This window comes from Hetaerina americana, unplaced genomic scaffold (assembly GCF_022747635.1).
Source record: "Hetaerina americana unplaced genomic scaffold, ioHetAmer1.1.p SCAF_8, whole genome shotgun sequence".
Classification (NCBI taxonomy): Eukaryota; Metazoa; Arthropoda; class Insecta; order Odonata; family Calopterygidae; genus Hetaerina; species Hetaerina americana.
The window spans coordinates 71,576,412-71,598,895 of record NW_027287427.1 but is presented as its reverse complement, the minus strand read 5'-3'; the positions used below and the strand labels follow the sequence as shown (position 1 = coordinate 71,598,895).

Here is a 22,484-nt window from a genome sequence, read left to right as displayed (position 1 = left end):
TCTTGGAAGAGGTGAGAATGTCGATTAAGAAACTTTTATTCTTATCCTTATCTATGGGAAAATATAAAATTTAAGAAACATTATGAGAAATAATACTACTATTATTTTTCATTGTAATTATTAAAAAAAAAATTTTTTTTATAATTACACAAAGTTTTTGAACCCATCGGTACCATAGAGTCTCAAATATAAGGGATAAGGTAACGAATATTATTTTTAATAAGAAATCAAATAAAAAGTGACCAACCTTTTTGGAATAGACAAAACTATATATTTTTCTATTTTCCACTATTCTACGTAAGATGTAATAACAGGCTGGGAATTTACGCCATTTTTGCTTTAAAATATATTAACTGAAAGAGCACTTCAAAGAGGGGAGCTTTTGGTAAGTCCCTGAATTATATGGATTTAAAAACAATACCCAATGACAATGAGTGTAAGCAATAGATGTTTATCGTTGTCCTTAGAAATATGGAAATGGAATATCATTCTTAAAATTCCTTCCATTTAGTAGGCAGGCCTGTCTTTCCACCTCACTCCACCTCTCATACTAAATGTCCAACGTTAAGAATAGCTCAACAATCTTTTTTGGTCATGCTAAATTTCTTTTTTCCACCGGTAACTTGTCTCATGTTATATTGTGACGCGGTATTTAATTCATAGATAAATTTTCCCCGATACCGCGAGACAAGGGAGGCCGCGACTCTACTTGTTTTGAGGGCGCCAGGCTAGCCGCATGGCTAGCCGCAGAGTCACGCCGCTGGCTGTCACCTGGCCCATCACACTCCTCGTCCCAGGGGAGGGCTCGCTCACCTTTTATGTGCCCCGGGGTGGGCAGCGGCTCTTCAGCTGAAATCACGAGGGACGCAAGGAGGCGCATAAAAATGGACTCCGACGAGTAAACTTCATAAGAACTATTTATTATCACAAGAAAAGGTGTGGGCGCTCCCAAGCAAACATGACGCGCGGTGCCGACGCCTGCTGGGCCACGATGTTGGGTGGCCGCTCGGCGGCAGCCGAAGATGGCCGCCTCGCTGTCGACTGCTGGGTCCCGATGTTCCGGTCGGGGCCTGCGGGGGGCCCACACGGCGAGGTCGGTTGCTGGCACGCGCACCCCCGGTGTTCGCAGGCTGTCGGTGACTCGACGATGATAGCACACGACCTTCTCTCTCGGACATCTCACAACGAACTCTGCTTGCCACGTGTTGGCCGTCACTCTCCGCGCGCGGCGCGCTCCGCTCTTCTTTTTTTCTTACATACATTGTCGGCGCCCACAAATAGCGCCCCGCCGTTCTACGGCTCGCGAGAGGGGCGCGCGTATTCGAACTGGGCAAGTGACGCTGCGCCAAGCACAACGTCACAATATTTTATTTCTATTTCTTGCGCCCATGAGTTTTATGCTATCATTTCAATAGAGATTTCTATTCAAGGTCCACACGCACGCGTTAACGTTTTTACTTCACAAGTTTTTCAGATGTACGCGTTTGATGAGTAATGATTTCCCAATGGTTTTCCGTGCCAGATTCACCTCACCAGCCTTCAGTAGCCTTCTTATTTTTTCTGTATCTTGCCACGTCTCCACCATATTGGTCATTATTAGTCTTACATCATCTTGATACGACATATCCTCGGGTATCCAATAGTTAACTTCTTCCTCTAAATGTCTCTCCTTCCCTTTAGTTTCATCCAAGTATCCAGATATTTTAAGGCTGTTTTTATTTACTATCTCGCTTCTTATTTCATATCAACATATCCAAACTATGCCAAGATACTAACATTTCAGTTAGTGCCAAGGCGTTTAAGTATACGTGAGCATAAGTCGTATTACCTTATGAAAGTTATGCAAAGTTCTGACTGCCTAAGCACCCCGCTCACTATATTATCTTGGTGACAACTGCATGTTGCATAGAATGTCCGGAGGTACTGCAAATACATAAAAATTTCACAAACATTTTGCCTGTTCATGATTGCACACTAATAAAAAAAAGAACTGATGCATAAAAGTGAACCAATACATGGAAATGCCTGCTTCAATTTCTTTGAATCTAAGAAAAAATTTCCAACGAAAAGTACGTTTTCAATTCTTGATTACTTTTATGTTGGTGTACTCTGGCAGTATTTCTGCATAAATAACATAGCCTCAGAACAATTCACTTAAGTAATTAATTGGTAATTTAAAGCAAATTGCAGGTTTTGGATGGGCAAAAACTTTAACAACCCTAAATTTATTGGACTCACCCAAAAGACTCCACCCAACAATAAATCATTCTTCAATTCTGCAAACTTACTTCCTCCCTTCATTCCACCCAACATGCCTATGCTTTTCCTCCCTCTTCCTCGCCTACCTTACATTATCCTCTCTATTGCAGTTTATAACATTTCATGGCCAATTAAAAATCTCTTTGCATTCTTCGGATTTCTCTTAACAATTCTATCTTCTACACAATCCTATCTCCACCCAATTCTAGCACGTATCTCTTCGTCTGTTTTCCTTCCCATCCATTTACTTATCCCACCCTTCAATACACCTACGTCTCAAACGCCTTTAATCTACGCCAAAAGTTTTACTTCAACAACCATGTTTCCACACCGTACAAAACCACGTTCCATATCAAAGTTCTCAGTAATATTTTCTTAACATACTTAGTCAACGACCCTGTCGTCGACTTAATTATGCATTTAGTTCTATTTCCATGATGAAAGGAATTAAACAAAACGCATATATTTTGATTTTTTTTCATATCTACAACGTCGTTTTATCAATAACGGTATTGGTATTCTATCACGTGATTTCTTTCCTTAAGACCACCTTAGGATATCCACTAAAATAGCATTTCCGTGGACAACTTAAACAAAATGTAAAATGTTTATCGGTGCTTTTCCATACGTATCTCTTAAAACTGAAAATAACATTCTTTTGCGAACTTCCGAAGAATTAACTTTGAGTCGAGGGTGTTTCTGGTTATTAACAACTGTATACCGAAAGCGACTCGACCACCAATAGCCATGAGTGAAGATCATTCGACACTTAATCAAAGAATTCAAATGAATCCCATAGACGGAGACCTTGTAGACCTTTGCTCGGTTACTCATTCAGCCGAGACAAGCGGGCTAACTAACCGAGAAAAGAACGATTTTTGAAAATACTCGATTTTGGCTTTTTTCCCACATTGCATTTAATAAAATCCAAACAAAGGTGGGTGGAGGCTGTTATGTTAAAACTGTTACAACTCATATATAAATATGCAATTTTTATTAGCTGATCGTTATAACGACATTTATTTTTTGCATCATTCATCATAATTCTTCAAGGGTTAATCCTCCACTGCCATAAGAGCATGTATTAAAATCTCAAATTTTCAAAATCAATTTATTTCAAAACCAACATGACATTAAACTATTTCATTGCTGTATTTCGATAGAGTGCATTTAGGAATAAAAATTTGGGAAATTTTATCAATATGCCATGTAGTCGACATCTCAATTCAACCTCGTTATTAGCATAGCTACATCCTTACCTAACTTCAATATTTATTTGCACTCATTTTGTTTCCCCATTTCATTCGCAAAGTAGTGCTTTGTGACGGCGGCAGACTATTCTTATATCCGAGGGTGCCCAGAAATTTAAACATTTGTTTCTCTTCAACGCTCTTAAAAACCATAAGAATTGGTTCAAACGTCGCTTGGTACGTTCATTATAAAGGTTAAAATCGCTGATGCTGGTTTAATTACTCAGAACAATTTGAAATACTTAACATCCCGGCTTATAATTTACTTTTTAATGACCAGGAATTCCTTCCCACTATCCACTCCGAAAGTCCAGATGAAAGACATTGACCTTTTAGTCAAGCTGGAAGGTCATGAAATATAAAAAATTTCATATGGCTCAATTTTCGAATTGCTTAATATAACTAATTTGTATCCTCTCAGTTGCCCTTATTCCTTGCTGTATCCCTCAAACGCACCTTAATCAGAAAAACAAGCTCCCTTCCCCAATTATATTTAATATTGGAATCATACATTTCTTTGTAATGGCTGTGTTTTACCGTCCCACTCTCCGCTTCTGAAAATTCTCCTGCGCCCAATACCATGATCTGTTTTGGTTCCCTGATGAGGGGTGTCATGTTTTGTTTTCCATTTCGTTTGGTTTTGATTACAAGTTGCGTAACGTAACCAATTTACCCTTTCCATTGTCCTTATATTTCGCTGTATATCTACAACGCACTTTTATAAGAAATAAACCCTCCCATCCCCAATTATATTTTATGTTACCATAATAGTTTCTTTTGATGATCCACCATCCACCCCTAAATATTCTCATACTCCGAGTGTCAAGACATTTTTTTCTTCTCTGATTATGCATATGATATTTGAGTCATTCGTTATTTGCAACTACGCTTGATTTAGTTTTCAAATGTGTAATTTAATCACTTCGAAGCCTATCCAGAATCCTTATTATACCTAGCCCTATCTATCCAATACCACTCCAATCAAGAAACTCACCCACTTCAAAATGGCCTGTATATTATGAGAAAACCATAATCAATAGAATAAATTATGTTTGAAAGCACCTCTAGTGATTTTACTAATTCATTATGAATGTAAATAGCCATCTCCAATTCCATTAATAATACTTTTAAGAATTGTCGATCTGCATAATTTTTTTCAACTGATATTGATAATATGTCCTCCCAAATTATTTCTAAATTAAATATTCGCTTCAGTACGGGGTGGACTCCGAACATTGCCAGTGCTCTTATGGAGACAAAAATTAACGCTGCGACTGGCATTACAAGAAAATGTCGTTGAATAACAAAGAGCACTGAATAATAAAGAGTATTATCAGAATCATGAAAAATTTCAACGGGAAAACAATTATTTACAAAATAATTTATTAGAAAAATGAGACGTGTTTTATCGCAGGGGATAATGAGAAATCCACCACGAAATCACAATTATCGCACCTTGATGAAATTTATGTGAAGTGTGCCCCACATCCTGCCTACAGTCCATACCTGGCCCAACGTGACGTTATGCTTTTCCCAAATGTAAAGAAACAACTTCGTGGGAAGAGAGTTTCCCAAACAGAAGCAGGTATTGTCAAATTGAACGTGTTTAAATTGAAACTGCGGCATTCCCATGCTGCTAACTAATCCTTCCTTATTTTCTAACATTCTCCCCTCTATTGCAGTCTTCAACATCCCATTGATAATTAAAATGCTCTGCATTGATCATTCCTGCCTCATTTGAATTGCTCTCAACAAATCGTTCTCTCTCCTCCAACCCCATGCCAAGCGGTATTTTTCTTGGATTCTGTATTGCATTATGCATTGCATTCTGTATGGTACATTACATGCTTGATTCTGGGAAATGGAACTTTCAGGAAATCCATAGGGGGCACTGAGAAAGGGACTGGCCCCCATACCCTGATGTGTGATTTTTACATATCGATGGGCTTAAAGGTGGACAAAATTAGCATCTTAATTTTAAAGTAAGTTTTAGATGGATTGATGTTAGATAGAGGTGAAAGATGGAGAGATGATTGGGGCGAAATTGAGACCAAATGGTCCCTTCTTCCATTTAACCCATCGTTTTGGATGGACACAAACAAGCAAATAATTCTCTTGTCCCTCCTAACAAGACCTAGCCTAACATCCAACTCTACAGAAAGCCCCTCATCATCTCTGTATACTTCCATCCTCCCTTCATCCCTATCCTATTCCTGTTCTTCCTTCGTTTACCTAAGGTTCTTCTCTCTATCACAGTCTTCAACAGTCCATTGCCAATCGGAATGCTTTGCATCCATTTTTCCGGTCTCCTTATGATCTCTCCCAACAACTCCCTCTCCTCACTACCATGCCTAGCACTTCCTCATTTGATTTCCTTTCTATCCACGTCCCCTTCCCCATCCATCTCCACACCCAAATTTCATCTTCCTGCTTTTGTGACCATGTTTCCGTGCCATACTTAACTACGCTTCATATCAAAGTTTGAACGAGCCTTCTAAATATTCTCACTCAAAGTCCCCGTCATCAACTCCCTCCTCGAGTAAGTTTCTTCGCCTAGCGCAATTCTTCCCCTTGTGTCTCTGCTCTTATGACCATTCTTGTCTTAAACACTCCCGAAATACGTCAACTGTTCCATCTGCTCTAGTTTTTGCCCTCCTATTTTAATGTTTCACTTAGCCTTAATCTTTCCGGTAAACCGCATAACTTTCGCTTTATTTAAATTTATTCTCATTCTATACCAATTGCACTGAATTTTCAATTCGCTTAGCAATTTTTGCAACCCATTGGTTGACTGATAAAAAATTGTTTTTGCCGATTTCAGAAAGTTCCTGAAAATTAAGTCAAAATCGTACCTAGCCTATGTAACTATCGGAATTTTAACCCTATTATCTATTATTGCAAAAAATTTGAACCCTCTATTCCTTACCGTCTTTGAGTGATAATAATGTCCTGAAACAAAAAAAATTAATTTTCAGATTTAAAAGACTAAAAGTTAAACTAAATTGAAATTAAAATTAAGAAAAAGTTATTTTTTTATTTCTCATATAAGGCGTTGCATAACCCCATGCTACACACCGTAGCGTTGCTTACAAAACACCAAGCAGAATTAGAAAAGAGTTAGTTAAACCTTGGGTCGCTTTGATGATTTGGGCGTTGATTTTGTCAGCCCTGGCGCATTTTATTTCTCCACAGATTAGAATAACTTGCAATTACGTAAGAAGCAGAAGAAAATAGTGATATTACTACAGAAGTCTATGCCTTCTTCCTTTACTCTTGTCTTCAAAAGATGCCCTTTATACACCCACGCTGCAATATGAGTGTAATACAGATGTAGCTGACAGACATAGTTTGACGTAAGTCAAGAAACTTCTCAAAAAACAGATCTACATATATTCCCATACGACTTCATGAGCAGCGATTACTGCAAATGTGAAAATTTTCTCATTATTCAACTGGCATCGAAGCTCCACCTTTGAAGTAACTTCAGTTCTCTTGGAAAACACAACTAATTCCATTACAAGTAAATTTTCTGCGACTCAGCATTATAATTTATGCCCTTCCATTTTCTTGGAGCTATATAAATTGGAGATTTTATTATAGCCAATCATTTCCATTATGCAGTGCACGTATTCACCATAACTGTATGCATTATCAAAGTTTTTCGTAAAGTTACCTCGTGTCTCTGAGTATAAGAAAAATAAATAATGAATAATTTGCAAAAAAAACAGCGAACGTGATTTTTTTGAATGTCCCAAACGTGCGTATTCGTGCATAAGACGGTGTGTTATGAACTTATTTATTTTAAAGTCAAGCTCTTTCTAAAAATTATCATAACTCACAGTCTAAGTTTCATTCTATATTAATAATGTTTCTCTTATCTTTTATCCTGTTACATTGTTATTTCTGCAACGTTCCGCAACAACTTCAACGCTCATAAGGCTTTTTTTAATGGAAAAGTGAGATAGGAAGAGAGAGGAAGAGCTTGGGCCGCAGGCACGTAGGACATCCTCGCTATCTTAAGAAACCAATTAAAATAAACATTCTCAGTTCTTCGGGAGAGTGGGGAATATCTTTGAGTCAAGTTTAACGTAAAGTAAATATATCAATTCTGAGTTGATGAATACTTAAAAAAATATGGCTTGTGTAACTACTGATTAATCATGATATACTAGTAATTTCTAATGATGCAACAACTTTTACACTAATATTTACCTAACAGCATTTTAAGAATAACTTATTTTAAGTTAATCCGTTGATTTTAATCTTAATATCATCAATCTAATTTTTTTCCAGAATATTTTATTTTTCTATGAATATATTTGGTCATTCTAAGCTTGCATGATGATTTTTGTAGTATAGTTACGATAAACCTTAACTCTATTGGCTTTAATTATTAAAAAGTGACCTACGCGGCCATTAGTGAAAAGGAGAGTTAACCCCTTAATGACGTTCATCTTTAGTTTAGACGTTGTTATATTTATCTACTATCCAATGTTTATGTCTTTGTAATGAGAGACTGCAGTAGCGACTCTAATTGAAAAATAATAATAAAAAAAGCGGAATTTTCTACGACCGTATATTTCTCGAAGACTTAAACATATGCATGAACAATTATTCTAAATTCGCACAGTGAACCTCCTGCGTTAACATACCTGAATTTTAATATACTGAACGCAAATGTTGTGATTTATTTAAATGCCGTAACTTTCTGAAAACCTCAGACAGCACAAGTATAGAAACCCTCTCCTATATCCTGAAACTGACAATTTCAAGTGCCTTAGCGTATTCACACGAGATCTACCCTCATAAAAAACCTCCCCTCTTGTTTAAGACTATTACTAAGCATTCATATAAAGCGATTTTTTTATTTTCCCCAGTACATAAATTCATTACCATCGTCAGCTTCTTATAAGATAGATAAAAGGATACAAATCGAAATACAGGTAACTTAGACTCACCCATCGTTAATTATCTCAATTGCGACGTTGCATTTTGGGATAATTTCAGAAGGTTATTTTTTTTCTTCCAAACTTATTCCAGACAAAATAGCAATTTTACTATTGACTCAATAACTATACCTAGAATAATATCAAGTCATACTGCCTAGGTAAAAGCCAAATAATGGCAACAGGATGAAATAGGATTTTTGGTCTTGAGTGTGGCATAGTTTTCCTCGTCTTCTCCTAAGAAGAATCCTTTTCCCCAGAAAATATCACAAGTAAGCAACACACACCGCTGGGATAAAATTTTGGACCCTGCAGTAAAGCTGTTCCAGGCAGAAATGGCTTCTCCTCATCACTAAAACCCATGAAAAAAATAAAGCCGTCAACTTCAGAGTAGACAACAAGAGAGATGAGGCATGGTTATGACTTCCTTCCTGAATTATCCACCACCCACCAACGACGAAGGCTGGAAGAGATTACAAAAAAGCAAAACTGGTTCACCAGGTGTTAAGAATTTTTCTAGTACCAGCCATTTGGGAACAGACTAATTAATGCTATAACTATTCTCTAACTGAAAGCTGGAATAGGCTGAAAAAGCAAACAAAAAAAATCTAATAATAATAAAAAAATCTCGCATTAAGCATGTATAAAGCATTTGGAGTCTTTCGCTGAGAGATTTAGTTATCGATTAAAGAAAACATAAAAGATAAAATACCGATTCTCGACAAAAAGGTTTATGAAAAATAAAATAAATTCACGGATTTTAGAAGACATGGAAGGTATTGATTCACGAACAATAGATTAAAGAATAATAATGTTAAAAGCATGCATATATTTATTCATCCATTCCAATTATATGAAAGGAATTATATAAAAGTCTGGTTAACTTGTAATAATCATTACTTTTTTTTTAATCTCTCGCATAGGGTAGATTTTGGATGGACAAACTTTAAACCCCTACATTTTAAGACCTCGCCATAAGACCCAACCTGAACCTGCAATATAATTAACCCTTCCTCAATTCCTCATACATTTTACCTCCCTTTAGTCCAACGTACATATCCTTTTCCTACCCCTACCTTCTTCGCCTGCTTTCCCTCCTGCATGTATATTACAGCCTTCCAAATTCCATCTTCAATTTAAACTCGATGAAATGTTCATGGAATGGAATGCATTAATCTCAGTTTCAGCCTCCTTTGGATTTGTTCCGATAATAATCTCTCCTTTCCATTGAGTGTTCCTCATTTGACTTCCTATCCACCATTTATCACTTTCTATCGTCCTCCACACTCACAGCTGAAAATTCTCCAATATATACCTATCATCAATGACCAAGTTTTCGTGGCGTACAAATCCACGCTCCGTGTAAACGTTGTCACTGATCTTTTCTTAATATCCTTACACAAAATCTCTCTCATCAATTCTCTCATCGTGAAAGCTTCTGTGTCTAACGCAGTTCTTCTTCTCCTCCTTCTAATGTTCAAATAAATTTGGCGATCTTTGTCCAAAACATTTCGGAGATAGGTAAAGAGTTCTACTTGGTACAGTTTTTGCCGTCCTATGTTAATAACATTTAGCTTAGTCTTCCTCCTTCTCGAAAAATTAATCACGTTTGTTAAGTAATAAAGTCACAATGCAGTTCTTACTTGTCATATAAATAGGTATGTTTGGCATGTGTATTGGAAGGCAAAGAAACAACGATAAAATATTGAGCATAATGTTAAGTAAATCAGAGGCTAACGCACAATGTTATAAATTAGAAAAAAGTGAGAGCAGTTATGCCAAAACTATTAGTTGCATTTGGATTACTATTTTTTTAATCAATATTTCCAGTATGTTTGGCTTTTAACCATCACAAGATGGACATGGTCGACATATGATGAAAATAGGGTGTAAAAGACGGTCTGACCCCTCATAATTGTCGCGCGGTGGGATGCTCGACAATTTAATACTGTGACTACGCTGAATCAGGGCAATAAAAGATTTCATTCTGACTTAAAAGCAAAAATCTGAGAATCACGAAAACTGCTAAAAATACCCGTATGACCACGTGATATACACGATATCTGACCATTAAGTTGCAAAGGAGACAGTAGAAAGACAATGTTTTATTCACATACACTTAGAATAAATTGAACTTGGGTCAGGAGGAGTATTTGAAAGACAAAACAAGAATGGAAACAATTTTCCCCTCAAACCTTCGCGTGAGGTCAACATATAAATGGGGTAAAATACGGATAAACCCTTAAGAAAAGTTGGTTTTATTTTCTTTTCTTTATTCTAGAGAATCTAAAACTGTCAAAGTATTCATTTAGGCCAATGAAAATTCCCACGTCCTCGAAATGAGTTCATGAACACACACATACGAGCAAGATTAAAAATCCGCCTTGCGTTAAATTCCACAATGAACAACGGATCTCTCCACCGTTCTGGGATTACGCCCAGAGACAGTTTCCCCGACGATGCGTCCTTCACTTGCGGGATGAGTGAATGCTTCGGCCGAATCCATTTTCGGAAATTGATTAAGCACCGCGCGGACGCCGGGCCAATCCGCGAGGAGATCCCAAAACCGCATCTGCGTCCTGCCTCGCTTACTACTGATCAAAACAAGCGGTCTACCAGTGAGAGTCTATTCGGAGAAATTAATTGCCAGTTTCATAATTTTATGGCCCAAAATTTTCCATCATTTTTTAAAAACATATTTCACCCTTCCTTTGCATTTCTTACCCTGCATATTCCTTTCGCTTATGGTCTTCAGTAAGCTGTCGCGCCTCTCAAGACGTGTCCAAATAGTTTTCTCCGTCTTCCTGTTAGTTTCCCGATAAGTTTCGCTCTTTCTCCGCCGTTCAATGTATTTTTAATTCAATATTCTGATGATATCCATCAAAATGCATTGAATCGGAACAGAGGTGACATTTATTACAACGAAACATGACGAAAAACTGAATAAGTTTTTATGTCTTTCGATGCAATGAAAATCAACTATGCAGGTCTAATATTTTCCATAAAGCTCCTTCGATTATCGGAAGCACCTTTCTCCGCTATTCATAACTTGCGATACATAACGTCCCGAGGCATTAGGATGTAAAAGCACGAATAGATGAGCCCCGAATAGAAGAATCCAATCGCGTTGTTGTTCTCGAGCTTCTTCTCTGTGGAATGTTACGTGCAATCAAACCAAATAGATGTACCAGTTGGATCTAAAGGGTTTCTTTCCTTTCTCGGAGCACGTGGACCTGTTACCCGGGGGAAATTCGAGATCCTTTACTCATTGGTCATAATTCTTTCGGGGTATTGGAAGCCGCTCAAGGCTCAACTTTCATCTCCCTCTTCCGTCATTTAATCCTTCCGTTCTCTCTCTCCCACCGTCTCATTTCGTCTTTTATCTCTCTCCCTATCACCAGCAAGAAAAGCTCTCTTGAAGCTCCGAATGTAACATATCAACTTTAAGAAACTTCGCCGCACAACGAGCAACTGAGGGTCTTCACAACTATGACTTCTCTAATATACCATACATAGTATACTTTTTAAGTTTTATTATACACTCATGAAATACGATATTAAGACTAGTTTTGATGTATCCATTCGTATTTTAGTTCCATATATATTAGATATAGAGATTAAGAAGTGAATGACGATTTCAATCTTCCAAATAAATAAATAGTACTACATGACCTGTTGAGTATGAAGATTGGAAGCATTGAATTCAAAGCGCCCGGCTTCTCATATAATAGTCATCATCAGACTTAAACATACCTTCATCATTTCATCCCCTGAGTCAATTCTTTCACTAATTCCGTAAACGAGTACTTCTCCAAAATACTGGACTACCGTTAGCTGGTTTTCATACAAATTCGTTAAATTTATATCAGAATCCTTGAGATTTTTGCCTATGTTCTTCACTTTTTCGTATCTTATTTGAATATTTTACAACTTTTTTAATTATTACAAAGTTCTACCCTTATCCCCCCTATGATTAAAAATATATTAACGGTCAGCTGGTTTTAGAATCGCCCATTTGTATTCATTAGGCCGTTTGCCTCTTAAGACGCCTCTTTTTGAAATTTCATAAAATATTTATAAATGGTTGTCGTTTCGTCAGCTATCGCAACTGTAATCTTTCATTCAAGTGCGAAACACGCTAGAATATATACAAAGACAAACGTCGTGGTATAAAAAAGAGGTAGATATGAGGATATCCGAAAGAGGCAGAGAAAGTGGACAGAGGGAATAATGAAAGCAACATGACCAAACTATCTAATATAATCTACTCTGAACATTGTTTTTAACTGTTTACGTTGAACGCCGGATTACAAGGGAGTATATTAGGTCAGGTTAGCGGACTAGTGCAAGGACGAGGTTGGAGTTTTTAAACAGTATAAAGGCAGGAATGATTTAAGAATAAATTATAAAAATAACTAGGGCATGACAGTAAAAGAGAAACTTCTCATGATACGAAGAAGAAAACGGTCGTTACGGAACGTATGAAACCTACCTCCAAGTAAAACCCCTTGAATGACATGGCAGGGGGATTTAAATTTGAATCTCAGCACATTAGACAGCTCCTGCAACCATTGCCTCTCCATCAGTTCAGATTAAAATCTAAAGCCAATTCGAAATCTGTAAATCATTTATATCTGCGGAGGAGTGCTGCTGTAAAATAAGAATTACATCGATAATTAGACCATTAAAAAGTTAAGCATCTTCATTTTTTTATTTTACTAGTATTTGTAACACAATTCTCAATTAAAAGGCGATATTTAATTAGTTCTAAGATTGTACCTTTTAATTTTCATGGCCGTGGGGGTAGATAACATTCCCGTGGAACTTTTAAAATGCTTAGGAAAATGTGGGAGGAAGAGGCTATATGGGCTGATCCGTAGCATTTATGAGGAGGGAATCTGGCCGGAAGACTTTGTGAGAGCAGTTTTAGTTCCGATTCCGAAAAAGGCAAAGGCCACGTCATGTGAGGACTATAGGACAATTAGTTTGATATCCCACGCAGCTAAAGTTGTTCTCAGGATCATAAACAAAAGGATAGAGAATAGGGCCAATGATTACTTAGGGGATGACCAGTTTGGGTTTAGGAAGGGGAGAGGTACGCGTGATGCCATTGCAGTAATGAGATTATTAATCGAGAGGAATATAGAATACAACCAGGATGTATTTGCCTGCTTCGTAGATTTCGAAAAAGCGTTTGATAGAGTGAATTGGGAAAAACTAATGAGTATATTGCAGAAAATAGGAATAGATTGGAGGGAAAGGAGGCTAATCCGCAACCTGTACATGTCTCAGACTGCTCAGGTGCGGGTGGGAAACGGGGAGTCAGGATGGGCAGTGTTAGGAAGGGGTGTAAGGCAGGGTTGCCCATTATCACCGTTGCTGTTCAACCTGTATGCAGAGGAAATGATCAAAGAGGCATGGGAAGAACTAGAGGTAGGAATGAAAGTGGGCGGGGAATTCGTAAAATCAGTTAGGTTTGCTGATGACCAAGCTTTAGTTTGTCAGTCAGCCAAGGGGCTGCAAGCATTGCTGAGTGAATTGGAAATTCAGTGCGACAGGTATGGGATGAGAATCAACATTAATAAAACAAAGGTTATGCGATTTTCTAGAAAGAAAAAGGCCAAGCTTAACATTAAAATAGGAGGGCAAAAACTAGAGCAGGTAGAACAGTTTACGTATCTCGATAATGTTTTGGACCAACACGGTCAAAGTAGTAGGGACGTAAGGAGAAGAATTGCGCTAGGCAAAGAGGCTTTCACAAGGAGGAGGGAGTTGATGACGGGGACTGTGAGTTAGGATGTTAAGAAAAGACTCGTAAAAACTTTGATATGGAGCATAGCTATGTACGGTGCGGAAACGTGGTCATTGAAGCAGACGTAGATAGGAGGCTTTTGAAATGTGGGTGTGGAGAAGAATGGAGAAGGTGAAATGGACAGAGAAGAAAACAAATGAGGAAGTACTTGGTATGGTGGGCGAAGAGAGGGGTTTGTTGGGAGCAATCCTATGGAGGCAGGAAAAGTGGATGAAGGGGGTGTTGACCGGCAGTGGGATGTTGAAGACTGTGATAGAGGGTAGAATGTTGGGCAAAAGAGGAAAGGGAAGGAACAGGATAGGGATGTTGGACGGGATGAAGGGCGGAAGAAAGTACTCAGAGATGAAGAGGGACCTGGTGTAGAGTAGAATTTAGGGTTGTGTTTTGTTAGTAGTCACAAAATATTTGTTTGGTAGTTGTGTCCATCGAAAAACCTACCTTAACCGGTAGATTACCTTAAAAAAAAAATACCCATTTGCAAACGCTTTAAAATCGGACAAAGCAGATGAAACAACTGCTACACTCACTATGCTCAAATAAAAACTATAAAATCAAAATATATTGAAGAATCCTACACGCAGAGATCTGATTTTCGGATAATAAGAAAATTTTCATGCCTGAAGTTACCTTAGCCATTAAACTTTAAAGTATCATTAAAAAAATCTTTGTCTCTTCGATTCATGCTCGCCAAAATTAATTCGAATGAGATTCCAGCATAAGGAATCCTTTTCGTCCGACTTAATTCAAATTCTGAACACTACCCTGTGTAAGTGATTCAACAGAATGATGGACTAAAATGATAAGTAAAATTATCATAACTCTGCCGAAAACTTAACAGGATGTAGATTTCTTTCCCTCCAATGAAATGGGGAAAAGATGACTTGATTTCGTCCGAGTTTGAAAAAGAAAACAATCTCACCCGTCCCAGATTCGAGCGTACATTGAAAATGACTCGTAGACGTTGTGGAAGCAATTCAATCTTTCTTCTTCAATTTCGGTGACTGCAAAGTCTAGCAAAGATGAATGATGCATTAAAACTTTTATACCTTCATCCATTGAATTTTATCCTCGTCCCTTGAGTCTCTCTCCGAAGACTCTCATATCCCACCACCCGCCACGCAAAACGAGAGAAAAGATTTTCAATCACCGCGTAAGACTATTCCTGCCGGAAGTAAACACAAAGAAATTTGACGCTTGAGAGATTAAGTTTCAGGAGGTAAATCTCAATTTCCAGCTGGTATAAGTCTCAAGTCTCGTAGTTTCCGTTAAGACATGTTGTGATGATTAAGTGATAACAGATAATAGGATACCAACGCAGTTGAAAAGAATGCGACACTAAGGCGTGCAATAGCATATTTAAAAAATGCGCGATTTATATGCCATTATTTCTGACTTGCAAGTCAATTTTGGTATTTGGCGCCCAGCCACAGTTCTCTGAACCTCGAATCACCTTTAAATAACAAGTAAAGTTAATTTGAAGATTGTTCTCACGTGAAAGGTGTTCTGTGACATCGAAATATATTTTAACCAGGTACTCACTTATCTTACAGAAAAATGTCAACTTGAACCATCTGTCATTCAGCGTTAGAAACTTAAAGGAAAGCGTAAAAGAAAATAAGACTTAAAAAAATTGTTGTAAATTCATCTATTGTTAGACTTTGAAGAAAAACTTAGACTATGTTTACGTCAATCTACGTGATAAACTTAAAGAAAGTAAAATTGCGAAAAAAAGATGAATTATCACGCATTTAATTAAGGCCAATATTTTCCAACATTTCAATAACGTTATCTGCCACTTTACGGAATAAAAATTTAAGAACATTATCTGACAAATGTCACCCAATGAACTTATGTTTAGACGTAATTTTTAGGAGAGTAAAAGGCGGAACTTTACGCACTAATAATGTCAGATTTGTTGTGGAATTGTGGCCATTTAAAAGTTTTAAAACTAATTAAGATACAATGCAACAACTTCAGAGTGTTAAAATCATTCACTTTGACCTGGAATGATTTTTACACTCGGAAATTGTTGCATTGAAAAGCATATTAGCGGATGAATCCGTTAAAAGTTACTGTTTTGACATCTCCCGCAATTTCTTAAAACTTAATTAAGATACGCTCATTGCAGATGCGGGCATGAATAGCTGAAATCTAGCGAAACGTGTGGATAAAGTTTTGGTTTCATATGCCTGCTATATGTACAGTAACGTGATATTTTAATGAAATGATTCGTCTTTCACTATCCGATGCATTCTGATCAGTCAACCTTTCCTCTTCCAACTTTTAATACGATTGAGGGTTCTTTCCACATATCTTTCTGTCTGGAAGCGTCTCGAAGCGGCCTTTCTAGATACGGGTCACCAATGTCATCCACCGAATTTTCCTTTCCTAAGAGAAATACGAAAACGGTTAAGCTGTCCCCGCCACAGAAACGCAATCAGAGTAAGTGATGCTTCCCCATTCCCCAGTCCTTTCTATTGGGACTCACAACCCCAACTTTTTACGCCGTTGGGGGCCTTTCTCTTGGCATACGCTTTGATGCAGAGCAGTATCAGCAGCAGGGTCTGAGAAAAGTCTTTTCTTATACAAGTTTCCGCTAGCCTTTCTTTCCTGAGGCAATTTTTTCTATGTATCGACTCAACAAATGTTTTTCCTTCTTCAATGAAGCCACTATTTTCTTCACTAAAACTCTCAATAAAAGATTGCTCTAAATTTTCCCATGACTTAGGTTATATGAACCTACGAAGCACAAGTTGATGAGATGAACACTTAATATTTGAAACAGTAGTAATGGATAAAAATAAACTGGTATCTATTTCCACTAACATACTTAATGCAAATAAATAAACCATTTAAAAATTTTAAATATAATAGTGTAAATGCATACCAAGTCACTTTTGCCCAAGATCCATTATGTTCACCAAGTAAATGTCGTGTGTTAGTCTATGAAGTAGTATATAGTGTACGAAACAATACCAATTCAGCAAAAAATGGAAAATGTAAAGAAAAATTACAAAGTTACGTCGCATATAATCAGTGAAAAGATCGCCAGTTATAAAAGGAACAAAATGTGCGCTCTATCATGGTATATTCCATAAATGGGAATTACAAACAAAGAAGAGATAATAAGAACTATAGATTACCTGAAATGACATAATCAGGAAAAAACGCCAAGCCCAGATGGAGTTAATATTTCCGTCGATTGATTGCCTGAAAATGGACGGAAGATTCATTCGAATAATACAAAATTAATAACATTCTCAAAAAGCAAGAAGCAGGAAGGTTTAGATAAATAAAAATTACAAACAATTCATATATTGTGGCAGCATTTTGGAGAATTGAAATAGTATTATTTGACTCTATTGCTTTCCGTTTTGCCCTAATGGTCTAATTTGCAATTGCAACGTGGGGTTACAATAATTCCCTCGCTGTCACAAGTATGAACATTAAGTGTTCTGTACCTTTATAAACCTCTTAATCTTAGCTAAATTCGTCCTATTGAAAGAAGAGCCAGCCGGGGAAAAATTATTACTAAAAAACTGTATATTTAACAAAAAACCCAAGAGGAGATCATTTTGAGACACTTTAATTTCGCCTTGAAGTGTCAGAAAGAAAATGTTCTAACATACTTCATCACCTGATTAATGTATGCCTGGAAGTAACCATCAACTTATAATGCCGGCCTTGTCTTTTGACATAGTAAAAAATACACATGGAGAGGGTAATGAGCTGACCTAATCATAGATTTTTTTAAATGACTATTTGAAAGGTATTTACCGGGTGACTACCAGCTAATTTCTATCATATGCGTTCCTTTTACGGTACCAAAATACAAGAATATCAACAAGTAATCACTTTTATAGGCATCAAACCATTCTATCGTCATCACAAAGGCGTGGAATTTTATTATTAAAGAATCAAACATTTTAAGTATCCAACATGTTAATGGTGCCAATGTAATCCGTGTTCTTCAATTTACTGGAAATGAAAGTATTAGCATTGCTTCAAACTTTCTTTGGTTTTCTTTTTAAGTTTAGTTATCCATTTACAGAATTAATACACATGTATTGAAAACGTCAGCTACACGAATCTTACCGTTATTTTGAGAATTCTATCCCATTTCAACGGAATAGATCTATTCTTAGTCTACCACTTGTTCCTGATATAATGGGCGCCTATATTGAAGCTCTATTGCATAACTTTGAGCTCTTCAGGTACCAAGGTATGTTAAATTCCTGAAGTTTACTGGTCCCCTCAAATTCTAGCCAAAATAAACACAAAGGCGACGGGAATGAAAGAAATAGTTTTATATCAACGAAAGGATGTTAGGGAAGGCCAATGTGGAAAAAGAACAGGCGTCAGGATATAAAAATATCGTCACAGTATAGCCATAACTATAGTTATCAGCTCAAATATGGTTTTATATGAGGAAAGAGTCATACGGTGTGTGAAATATACGCAACATGGTAGGGGGGAAGCAGGTTAGAGCGCCGTTCCCCGTGCCCCCTGATGATTCCCAGAAATATCCTGGATGCTGCTAAAATCACAAAGCATGAGAGAAGAAGTGGAGAGTGCCCAAATTTGTCACCCGGTATCGAATCCGGGTCCTCCGTTTAGTAGTCCAGCAATCTACCCTCTGGGCTACCACATCTCCCCTTCAGAGTACAAAGATGACTAAAAGATGAACGCCAAAAATGCACGCTTGACAGATAGTGGAAAGGAAGAGAAGGAGGGAGAGGAGGTTTTAAGAGCGAGGATGGTAGAATGTTGGGAGGAAAAGGGTGGGAATGGCTTCGATGGATGAGAATCGGTGACGCCAACTGCAGGCGACTTCCAAGAACAAAGTAGGGAACGCCATAATAGTATCTAGAAAATACAGAGTAATAAAATTGGGCTAGTAAAAGATTTTTTACCGCTGAAAAACAAAAAAATATATTGACCAAGAGGAAAATGGGAGGACTGCCGTCGTCTGTATAGAATTGATGAAGAGAAATTGCTGGAAACGAGGACGCTTAAAATATCGATCACAGATCACTGCCATGAGAAAAAGTATTCTTCACTGACAATTCTGTCTCTAAGGGTGCCTTAAGCCATTCTGTTTCGGAAAACGAACGAATGAAGCGACCTTTTTCCATTAAAGTTTCTTAAACCTGTCACGCTATTTACTCCAAAGTAAATATTAAATACAATTCTTTTTAAGAATCATACTACCAAAAGGAAAAGGAATACATCATTCACAAAAATATCACTTAAACTATTACAAAGTTCATTCTGAAGTGTATTAGCTCACCGTACAGGAATTTTCAAAAAATCAGACACAGAAGCAATTATATTATAAAACGAAGACATTAAGATTTCAGTAATCATACACAATCCGTCAAACCTAACATACTCTTCCTGTATTTAATACCACTTAAACTGATTATGAGTACACCACCGAGTCAAAGACATCATCTGCGACATTTATTTTCCCTCTTAGCTAAAGAAGTAAAGAAAATAATATATTTTGAGTCTTCCTTTTATTCTTAGCAGAAGCACCTACAATTTACACCATACTGTATAATTATGAATTCTGAAAAACTAAAATAATATTTGTCTCGAATGATCTGGTGCTTTCCCGGCGAATAATGTTTTCCAAGATTATTCGGGTCTCCCACCGGGTCCATGTTCGTAGGTTTGCCGACGCATGGACATGTTCATGCCCCGAAGACGATGGACGACTCGGCCATCGAAACGTCGGCAAACCTACGAACATGGACCCGGTGGGAGACCCGAATAATCTTGGAAAATATTTGTCTCATTTTAATACAATGCGTTTTTTTACTCAAATATCTAATATCCAAATATTCATGATAATACGATGCTATCATATTACCAGGTATAGAATGGACATCCTTGTAAGTTTTCATGTTTGTATTTTCAACTTCACTTGTACCATGTTTCAACTTGTGCCATTTTCAAGGTATTATTTGTAACTTTTTGTCACCCTCCTTCTTCCATTCAATTCCGCCCCTAATATATGCTAGCGCGTCCTCATTGCAATTATCTTGTTAATGATACGTTTTTTCGAAACCATGTTCAGTCAAAAAAGCAGTGTCAAAATTTGAAAAGCTGTTTTTCGTACTATCATAGAAATTCTCCAAGAATTAGACAAGTAAGCAGATAGTCAGAGATTGGAGACTTTTGAAATGTGCGTTTGGAGAAAGATGGAAAAGGTGAAATAAGCAGAAGGGAAAACAAACAAAGAAGAACTAGAAATGGTTGTAGAAGAGAGGTAGAGATCGTTGGGAGAATCCAGAGGAGGCAGGAAAGATTGGCATTTTGAATGGCCATTGGATATTAATACCGTGATAGATACTTAGATAGAATACTAGAGGAGGGATAACATTTGGCAAACAAAGAAGGAGTAGGAATAGGATTGGCATGATGAACGACATGAAGGAAAGAAGAAAGTACGAGTATACGCAACTGAGGAGGGACTCATTTTAGTAGCTGATGTCAGGTTTTGCTTTGCTAGTAGAGCGGAAAGGGAAAGTTTACGTATCTTTCTATACTCTACGTCCATCCAAAACCTTTCCTTAAGCGATTAAGTGCCTAAGAATTATTCAGGTACCATAATACATGACAAATTTCACGTCCATATAAATTGATTAGCTTCAAAATCAAAATTTCTAGGCGGCTGGTGCTGACAAATTGAATTTAAGTCAAGGACTACACCATGAATATTACAAAAGGAAAAAAGGGTGTGCAAACTCGTTTTCCGTTCAAAATAGGTTTGACGTGGTTTGGAATCCAAAGATTCAGCAATTATTTTCACAAGCGGTTGGTGATACTATGAATAAAGGAGGACGCCCTAGGAAGGAGAGATACAATGAAAGATGGGACCATAGATATTTACTGGTTGTGGAGGAAATGGCTCGGAAGCGTGGGAATCGCGGTGAGGAATGGGATGATGTGGTCTGAGAGAAGAGGTCTGGAGGCCGTCGCTCTAGATTTTGAGGCGTATAAACACCCCCGGGATGAATGATAGGGAGGAAGGGCGTGACGTGTCCGACGGGCTTGGGCCATCCCTGTCATCACGACAGTCTTTTATCGGAAAACTAAATGAATGGGTCGCCCTCGATCGACGAACTCCCACACACGCTGGCCGAAAGGAATGCTCGAATTCGAATGTGACTGCGGAGCTCTTCCCTGAAACTCGGTCGATCTACAATCATTTTAGTTTATGGGAACAGTATGGTTCCGATGATTGGCGAAAGAAATTCACGTTCTCCCTCACTTCCATAAACATCTTTTAAATTTGAATTAAGATAAGAGTGAATTGAGAAAAGCAACCACAGAAAAAACACACAAACAATAGTGAAGAATTCCTAACGCACTTCTGCAACGTTTTACAAAACCTCAAGTATGCCTTGAATGCATTTTTTTAAAGTGATACAAACGTTTATTATAATCAATGGAAGTGAAAGAAACTTAAAACATAATTACTTTTGCAACTCTATCCGTCAACGGAATTTGTTTATTTTGATGGCGCAACTAAAACGTACGCTAAAAAATGACAATGCATTAAAGTAATACTAAAAACAAAATATTTGCAGCATATAAATGTAACTTAATGAAAGTTTTAAGGAGCTATTTCAATTTTTCTTTTAATTATAAATACTTACGTAACTAGAATACGTGTAAAAGGTGAAATGGACGGAAAGGAAAATAAATGAAACAGTTCTAGGCACGGTGGGGTAAGAGAATAGATTGTCTTGAGAAATCTAAAGAAAACAAAAAAGTTGGATGGAGATTTTAATTGTTAATGGGATGTTGACGATTGCAAAGAGAGGAAAAGTAAGATCAGCTAGGAATAGGGATGAAAAGAATAGGCAGGTGAAATGGAATGAAAGGAGGGAAAAGCATACGGAAGTGAAGTGGAACTTGCCGTAGCTCGGGGGTTATTATGCGAGAATAAGATATGTATTAGTTCAACGTGTTCTTCTAAAACCTACCTTAAATGGTGGATTAACAAATAAAAATACCAAATATATGACTTCATGTTTTCAGATCAATATCAAATGTGCCCAAGGATCTCGTTTCCGTTTCAATTCTCCTAGGTTTTTAGTTACCACCTGGCCTATACGTAAATCCCGAATAAGTTTTGAATTTAAACCTGCAAAATTACTTTTCAATAAGAATCTCTTTTCATTGAACATAACTAGAAATGTTTCA

General features: G+C 37.3%; 1 protein-coding gene across 1 annotated transcript in view; it reads left to right on the top strand.

The window, feature by feature from the left end:
• Nucleotides 1-22,484, top strand: part of LOC139698137 (soluble guanylate cyclase 88E-like) — a 345,314-nt gene that overhangs the window by 282,967 nt on the left and 39,863 nt on the right. The gene's annotated exons all lie outside the window — the stretch shown is intronic.